Genomic DNA, 8,092 nt, shown 5'->3' with positions numbered 1-8,092 from the left:
AACTATTTAATACGAATTACAATAACACCAGTTTCTATAGCATAAATTAAGTAAATTTGATATGTCAATTATTAGAGCCTGGGTTTTAAGTTTTCACCAAGTGTACGCAATTTTATTTTTGATGGGAGTGAAAATAAAGACTTCATTAAATACAGATGCGTATCACAAAATAACTTTTTTTGTGTATTATTCAGAATCTTTTTTTATATTTAGGACAATATGATGTTATTAACTTATCTTTAGCATGCTTGGAATATTGTCTAATTATGTAAATATTGTAGTAAAAATACAAATGTATTTTAATTTTCAGTTATTATTATAAATTAAAATTTTATGGTAATAGGTATCCTATATAAATATCTAGATAAAAATTATTTTATCTATCTATATCTAGATAAAAGTTGTTTTATCTCTCTATATCTAGATAAATTCAATTTCTACAGTATCTATCTATATCTAGATAATTTTAAATTCAGATATCTTATCTATTTCTAGATAATTTTTTTTTTATCTAAGCACAACACTGGGCCTAACAAATCATTACAATAATGATCTGAAATTGGAAAAATTTTAGTTTATACATTCGGTTTACCAAACTTGCAAGATGCTAACGATATTAAAGATTGATTTGTTATAAAATATGAAAGCTGACGTGACAAGGTCCAACAATATTGCGACTATTTATCTGAAAATTATATTTTTTCGTATTCAGTATTTTCTCCAAAAATCATGGTTTTCTATTGTGATTACTAAGTAGTAATGCATGTGAATCTTTTCATTCAAGATATAATAGTAGTTTTGAACATCATCATCCGTATCTCCATTTATTCGTGAAAGTTCAAAAGATTACAGACCAAAACAAATATTAAAATTAGAAGCAGTCAATGCAGACAGATAAAACAATTTCAAAATATGTATTTATTTTTGTCTATAAACCGAAGTCATTTCGTTTTTAGTATTTAATGATGTATAGTAAAATTATACGTTTTATATTTTTAAAAATGATTTTGACTTTTTGTAAAAATAATTTTTTTATTGTCGTTCACTCTATTTTTGTAATAGTTAACTTTTTTTTGTAGAAGTCAACACCAATTTTGTAGAAATTAAAACTTATATCTATGTAGGACATTACCTACGTTTATAGGAGTAATTATTCCCTAATTATATAGATTATAGACCCATGATCTTTGTAACAAAATTAACGTGTCACTGAGCATATCTTACACATATTTTAATTATAGTTCTAAATTTTTTACAAAGATCATGGACCTATAAAATTGACTTGTGGATTCAGCAGTTCATAGTGGATGTATTGAACAATATTATAAAACAAATAAAAATATTACATAACATTTTAACAAAAAGTGTGTACTGTGTCCTTTATTACCTATTTGATTAGCATTAGTTATCAAAGTGTGAGAACCATAACATTTACAATATTATTCCATATTTATATTTACATTTATATTGCCATTACTTTATTTTACATAATTATTTTACAAGTAATATCAAACATCGACGGGAATTTGAAATCAATCACTTACAAAAAATCTATGTGATATATTATTTCTAATAGCCGTACTATCGGCTACAATTTTTAAAGTTTTCCTGCTAGGAAAAATGTCAATTTAATTAAATAGGCATACCATATATCCATCCAAATTTCCAAATACTTACGTTCACAAACTAAAACTATTGACTTAAAATTATTATTTTATGTGTTCACCACTTACCTCTATATCGGTGGATGTCAATTATCAACATAACCATATAACCAATAAGCTTATAATATTTTGACGTTTGGTATACAAATTACTAGTACCTATAGAACTTTTGAAAAAAAAAATGTCTTTATTATATTATGTTTTATGATATATTTTGAATATTACAACTCTATTAGAAATTTGTAAAAAAAACAAAACTATAAGATACATTTAAATTTTTTAAGATATTTAATAATAAAAATATATATTAAATATAAACATATAGTTGAACAATGAAAATATTATCTACTTATATAATATCAATTCATAATAATACAAATATATAATATACACATATTAAAAATGGAATCGGCCACTTACATAAATTATAAATAAAACATAAAATAGTGTAACATATATTTTTATGGTTATTTTCTTATTAATAATATTAGTTAATATTAAAAACTGATAATATAGCATTAAAAAGTATTCAAATATTCAAATTTTTATACATAAAACAATTTACATTTTTTTTTTAGCTCAATTTTCATTAACATTTTTAAATGAGGTACATATATTAATTACAAATATAAACTATTTCTAAACTAATTTTATCAAACTCATAGCTATACACGTAAACTTCTAAGTAATTGATTTAATGAGATCAATATACAAAAACGGAATTTATAATTATTTAAGGAGTAAAAGAAGTTACATTGGGACCATGGATACATAATTATATATAGTAAAAAAGGTAACCAATCAGGAATTAATTCATGTTTTGAAATTTCCAATAAAGACACTTGTCTTTATTGATTTGAGTGATATTTTATGTTCTATTTTATATTACACATGTAGGTAGATTTAAATGGAAAGAAATTGAAGGGTACCATATACCATACATTGTAAGTGTAATTAATGGTGTAAAGTTACAGTTTGTATCCGTACGGATGGTGGAGATTTGGCTACTCAGAGAGTATTTACATACATTTAAATTTTTTATATTTAAAAATAAAAATATATATTAAATATAGATACAGTTGAACAATGAACATATTATCTACTTATATAATATAAATTCATAATAATACAAATATATTATATCCTTATATTAAAAATGGAATCGGCCACTTACATAAATTATAAATAAAACATATAATAGTGCAACATATATTTTTATGGTTATTTTTATATTAATAATATTAGTTACATAATAACTGATAATATAGCATTAAAAAGTTTATTATAAAAAGTAAATTTATTTTATACTGTCATAGTTTGGTCTTTGGATCACGCTCTAACATCGACTTCAAGTCTATTCTTAGTACTTATTGGGCTTAAATACAGGTCATAGAGAAACTGTGAATTAATAATAAAAACGACGAGGATATAAAACACGAAACGATTACGATAAAAAAACATAGCATATACCCAGTTAATGGAAATATGCAACCCACGAAAATTAATTTAACTATACTCCAAGATCCAACAGAAGTTCTACATCAGTGGTGGCCAAACTTTTTTTAACTCGGGCCATAAAAAAAAAAAAATTTTACCGCGGGCCATAATTTTTTTTTTTACTTTTAAGTCATCAAAATTTTAGGTATAGGTATATAATTTTATGTAAATGTAAAATATTATATTTCTTTCGCGGGCCAGATATTAAATGATGGCGGGCCGGATTTGGCCCGCGGGCCGTAGTTGGCCACCACTGTTCTACATAATTACAAAATCATGTACGTTAAGTTCGCAACCACAATCTTTCAAAAGAAACAATTCAAAAACAGATGGATATACGTAACAAACAATTATGTAATATTCATAACATGTGATGAAGACAAGGAGTCATGGACTGAATGGAGTAGGAATTAAAAATTTAAACAAAACTAGAAAAGGGTATGCAACTAGATGACACATTTACTCACACAAATAAATAAAAATATGTATCTTAAAATCTTTACTTTACAATTTATCAAATAAATGAAAACCAGAGGTAGCAAATTTAATGTAAAAAGAAATCAAATTATAAAATTACTTATTTAAGATAGATGAAAGAGCTATGTTGAAGTACCTATATTTTTTCAATACCTATTAGTCTGGACTTCGCTATCATCAAAATGAAGTAAAAATGTAAAATAAATATAATATAATATGTTATATGAAACAAACATTACATGTCGGCTGTCACTCGGATACTCGGCCACCGATAGGAAACTTAGCCATATTACAGTTTATTGAATAGTTTACGTTTTTTAATTATGTATTTCTTTCGTAGAAAGTAGATGACTATAACTATTATTATAAACATATAGGTATGCATATTATTGCCTACATCAAATGCGATAAACCGATAATGACCACCTATGATTAACTACCTATATTAAAATATAATTTTATTATTAAATATTATAGGTATTCAAAATGATCACGATTTTATTGAAGTCGATCAAATGGCTCTTACAGTGAAAAATGTTAATATAAACGGAGACGATGGATCAGTAACTTTGGCTATTAAAACTAATAATACAGGAAAAACAAATCAAGAACCATTACATACAGATTGTGAGGATATAGATAGTAAAAAAGGTAAGCAATCAGAAATTAATTCATGTTTTGAAATCTTCCAATAAACACAAGTGATATTATATGTTCTATTTTATATTACACATGTAGGTAGATTTTCATGGAAAGTTATTGAGGGGTATCATATACCATACATCGTACGTATAATTAATGGTGTAAAATTACATTTTGTATCCGTACGGATGGTGGAAACTCGGCTACTCAAAGAATATTTACATTATTTACATGAAAACATGCAAATGTGTATATCAGTAAAAGGTTATTTTATCACCGATAGTGAAGCAACATTATTAAATTGTATCAACAATTTTCATTGTGATTTTGCTTTTGGGCATGCAATTTTCTTTGCAAGAAAAGATTACATCGTCCTTTTAGAAGATGTTCAAGAATTTTATACATTCATGGACGTGTGTTATAAAGCATTACTGTCCAATGATAATACAGGTCGGAAAAAAAAATGTGGTTATATACTTATGGACTTTGAATTAGTTTTACCATATGCTATAAAGGATAATAAAAAATATATTCCTTTAATCTGCATTCAAGAATCAGAAAACTTAAAAAATCTAACTGTTAAATTGGAAAATTGGAATTTATCCTATCTAAAGTTTTGTTGCAAACTTCAGGGTATCATTAATGATGAGTTTTTCGCTAGTGACTCTTGCACGGTAATCAATCTTGATGATATCAAGAATTCTTATTCAAGCGACACATGTTTTGAGGAATATTGGCCACCCAACATAATGTATAACCAGCTCCTAACGAATGAGAATTCTACCCATGTCAATCCCCCAGGGGTCTGGATCAAAGAACCCCTTGAAGTAGTAACTAATTGTACTATTCCTCACACCTTAACAGAATCAGCGCCAGTGTTACCAACGAGTTACCATCAAAACGAAATGCCAGCAAACCAAATGGTATGTGTTATGTACTTTGCATATTAAATTGCTTCCATATTGTTGGTTCTTAAATAAAATATTAGGTTGTGTTTTCACAATGTATTTAAAATAATCATATTTTCTTTTGTGTCGCATATTATAATATTTAATACTAACTATTAGGTATAATATAAATAAATAATTGATCTATAAAGTTTAAATGAATAGGTTATATCAATATTAATATTTTAATATTTTGTACTAGACAAAATAATATATAAATTGGAATGGTTTAAAGCCTTAATTTCAGTTTTTACATACGATTTTGCTTTTATTTGTTTATTTTAATTATACTCCACAGTGGTGGATCCAGGGGTGGCAAAGGAACCACCCCCCCCCCCCCAATCACCGAAGTTGACCTATGTTTTACACTGTGTTTTTTCCACTGTAACGAAATAGTGGATTAATATGGAATAAAATGTAAAAATAAAAATTTGCGTCGTTTAGAATTTGGTGTGAAAATTATAAAATTTAAATATTGCGAGATATTATGTAGATGTAGTAAATTATTTTGTACTTTCTTCCATTGTTTACGGACATTTTCAGTTTCGATTTTTTTTTTTTTTGTTTTCTATGAAGGTCTATAAAACTTTATTTGTTTTGAAAAAAAACTTCAAATTGTAATACAAGGCTCTTCATATATTGTTATAATAACACGTCTTGAAAAATATTAAAAATCTATAGTCACAATTTTTTTTTTTAAGCATTTAAAGTTCTAATTTTCAAGGCTGGGCAAGTTGATGATTTTTTTTAACTCAGTTAAGTTAAGTTAATATGCTCCAATAACAAAAAGTTAAAAGTTAATTTAACTATAGGTTAACTCAGTTAAGTTAAAAATTAATTCACACTTTTCGTTAACTTTTTATTAAGTTAAAAAAAAGTTAATTTGTTTATACAAAGCTACAGTACTTAATTTTTTCCAATCCAAAACTAAATTATAGACAATAGTGTTTATACTTTATACAGTATTTCTATATTAGTTAGATTCGAATGGTATACATTTTTCACTTTAAACAATTCAAGGTAAATATTTTTTGGTATGAACACGAAATAGACTGAAATAATGAAATATAATAAAATAAAAAATAAATTAACTTAACATACTTCTTGAAATGAAAAATTAACTCGTTAATTTCACGTTAGTTAAAAAAGAAATTTAGTAAGTTAACAGTTAAGTTAATGAAAACCCAAAACTAACTAGTTAAGTTAAAAAGTTAATATACAATTTTTAACTTTTAACTTTTTAACTCGATAATGCCCAGCCTTCCTAATTTTAACATAATTTGATATTTCATTAATGTTAATTTAAAGTATAATAAAAATATTGACTACCTATAGTTTTGCTTTATGACTGATAGTAATTTAGAGAGTTTGGATTCAATGATGTGTTTTATTTTCCAACTATTAGTATTAGATTTTGGCTATATAGTATATTATATATAATATGTATATTTAAGTAAATCAACGGATTTTACATTTAATATTCATTGAATTTTCAGGGTTCAACAATGTTACAAGGCAGTAGTTCGATAATCGGTGCGGGCCATGTTGTACCTCCACCGCCTCTATTTGAATCGGTCAATACGACCCCAGTAATTGGGTAAGTGTAATCAATTATCAAAACCATACAATATATTGTATATATTATTAGATTATAATCTAATATTTTGTAAATATCTCAATACAGAAAAATAATTATTTTTGATTAGTTTTAGTGATACTGTCTCATACTCCAACACTGTACCTCTTAGCTTAAGTATGACAACTATGAACATTTCAATGACCAATAGCAATACGATGTCACACTCAAATCAAATGCAACAATTATACAGTCAAAATGCTATTAACAATAGTCAGGCCCAACAACAACAGATACAACAGCAGCAGTATCAGCAACAACAATTAATAATTTCTACTCCACGAACTCATCCGTCAAATAGTAACCAATATGTGCATGGTCATCTAACTAACACTCAACTGCATAATGCCTCGAGGAATGTAGGGCCCATCGTAGCTACTATGGCCACTGAAAGCATTGGCTCAACATCACAACCATGTAACCCTATACTCCCAACTGTACAAGACACTTCTCTTCATCATCGTGTTGGATGGAGATTAACTAGAATACCTGAACGGATAAGGACAAATGGCACAAATATCGCTGCATACAAGGTATAGAAGACGCTGCACCCGCTTGCGTTTTCTGTGCCTTACAAACACATAACCTGGAAAATTGTGTGTTCTGAATAATCAATTTAACTCTGTCATATTTAATGTTGGAGCGAATTGACCTATTTTCAATTTCTTAAGTAATAATATTATCTAGTGAATCTCATGGTTTTTTAAATTTTAATTTTAATGCAAGTTATAAGTATTTAAAAATGTAGTAAAGAAACAAATTTACAATTTTTGAAAATAGGTTAATTCGCTCTTAAGACGTTGAATGCGTATTGACGCCATTTGGGGTCATGAGGATCATTCAGCAACGCGTTTGACGCCATTTGGCGTCTAATATACATTTAAAATAAATGGTTTCATATTCCCTATGTGTGGCTGCATAGGCGCAAATTGACTAAATTTATTGGGGGGGACTAAAGCCCCGCTCCCCAAAGGCCATATTGCTTAGTACCACAGAATATAAAAATTAGTACTAATTACCAGATTTTGAACTGGGGGGATTTGACCAAAATTTGAGGGGACTAATTCCCCACTATTTGCGTCAATGCGTGGATGAATGTTATTTTATTATTATTTAGCGTGGATTACACGCATATATTTTTAAATATGTATAGATACGTCGTTATGAGCAGTTTCTTTATATTTTTTAAAAATGTATTTTGTTTTTACTTTATCATACGCACTGGGTGA

Source organism: Acyrthosiphon pisum, chromosome X, assembly GCF_005508785.2.
Source record: "Acyrthosiphon pisum isolate AL4f chromosome X, pea_aphid_22Mar2018_4r6ur, whole genome shotgun sequence".
Classification (NCBI taxonomy): Eukaryota; Metazoa; Arthropoda; class Insecta; order Hemiptera; family Aphididae; genus Acyrthosiphon; species Acyrthosiphon pisum.
This window is presented reverse-complemented; position numbering follows the sequence as displayed.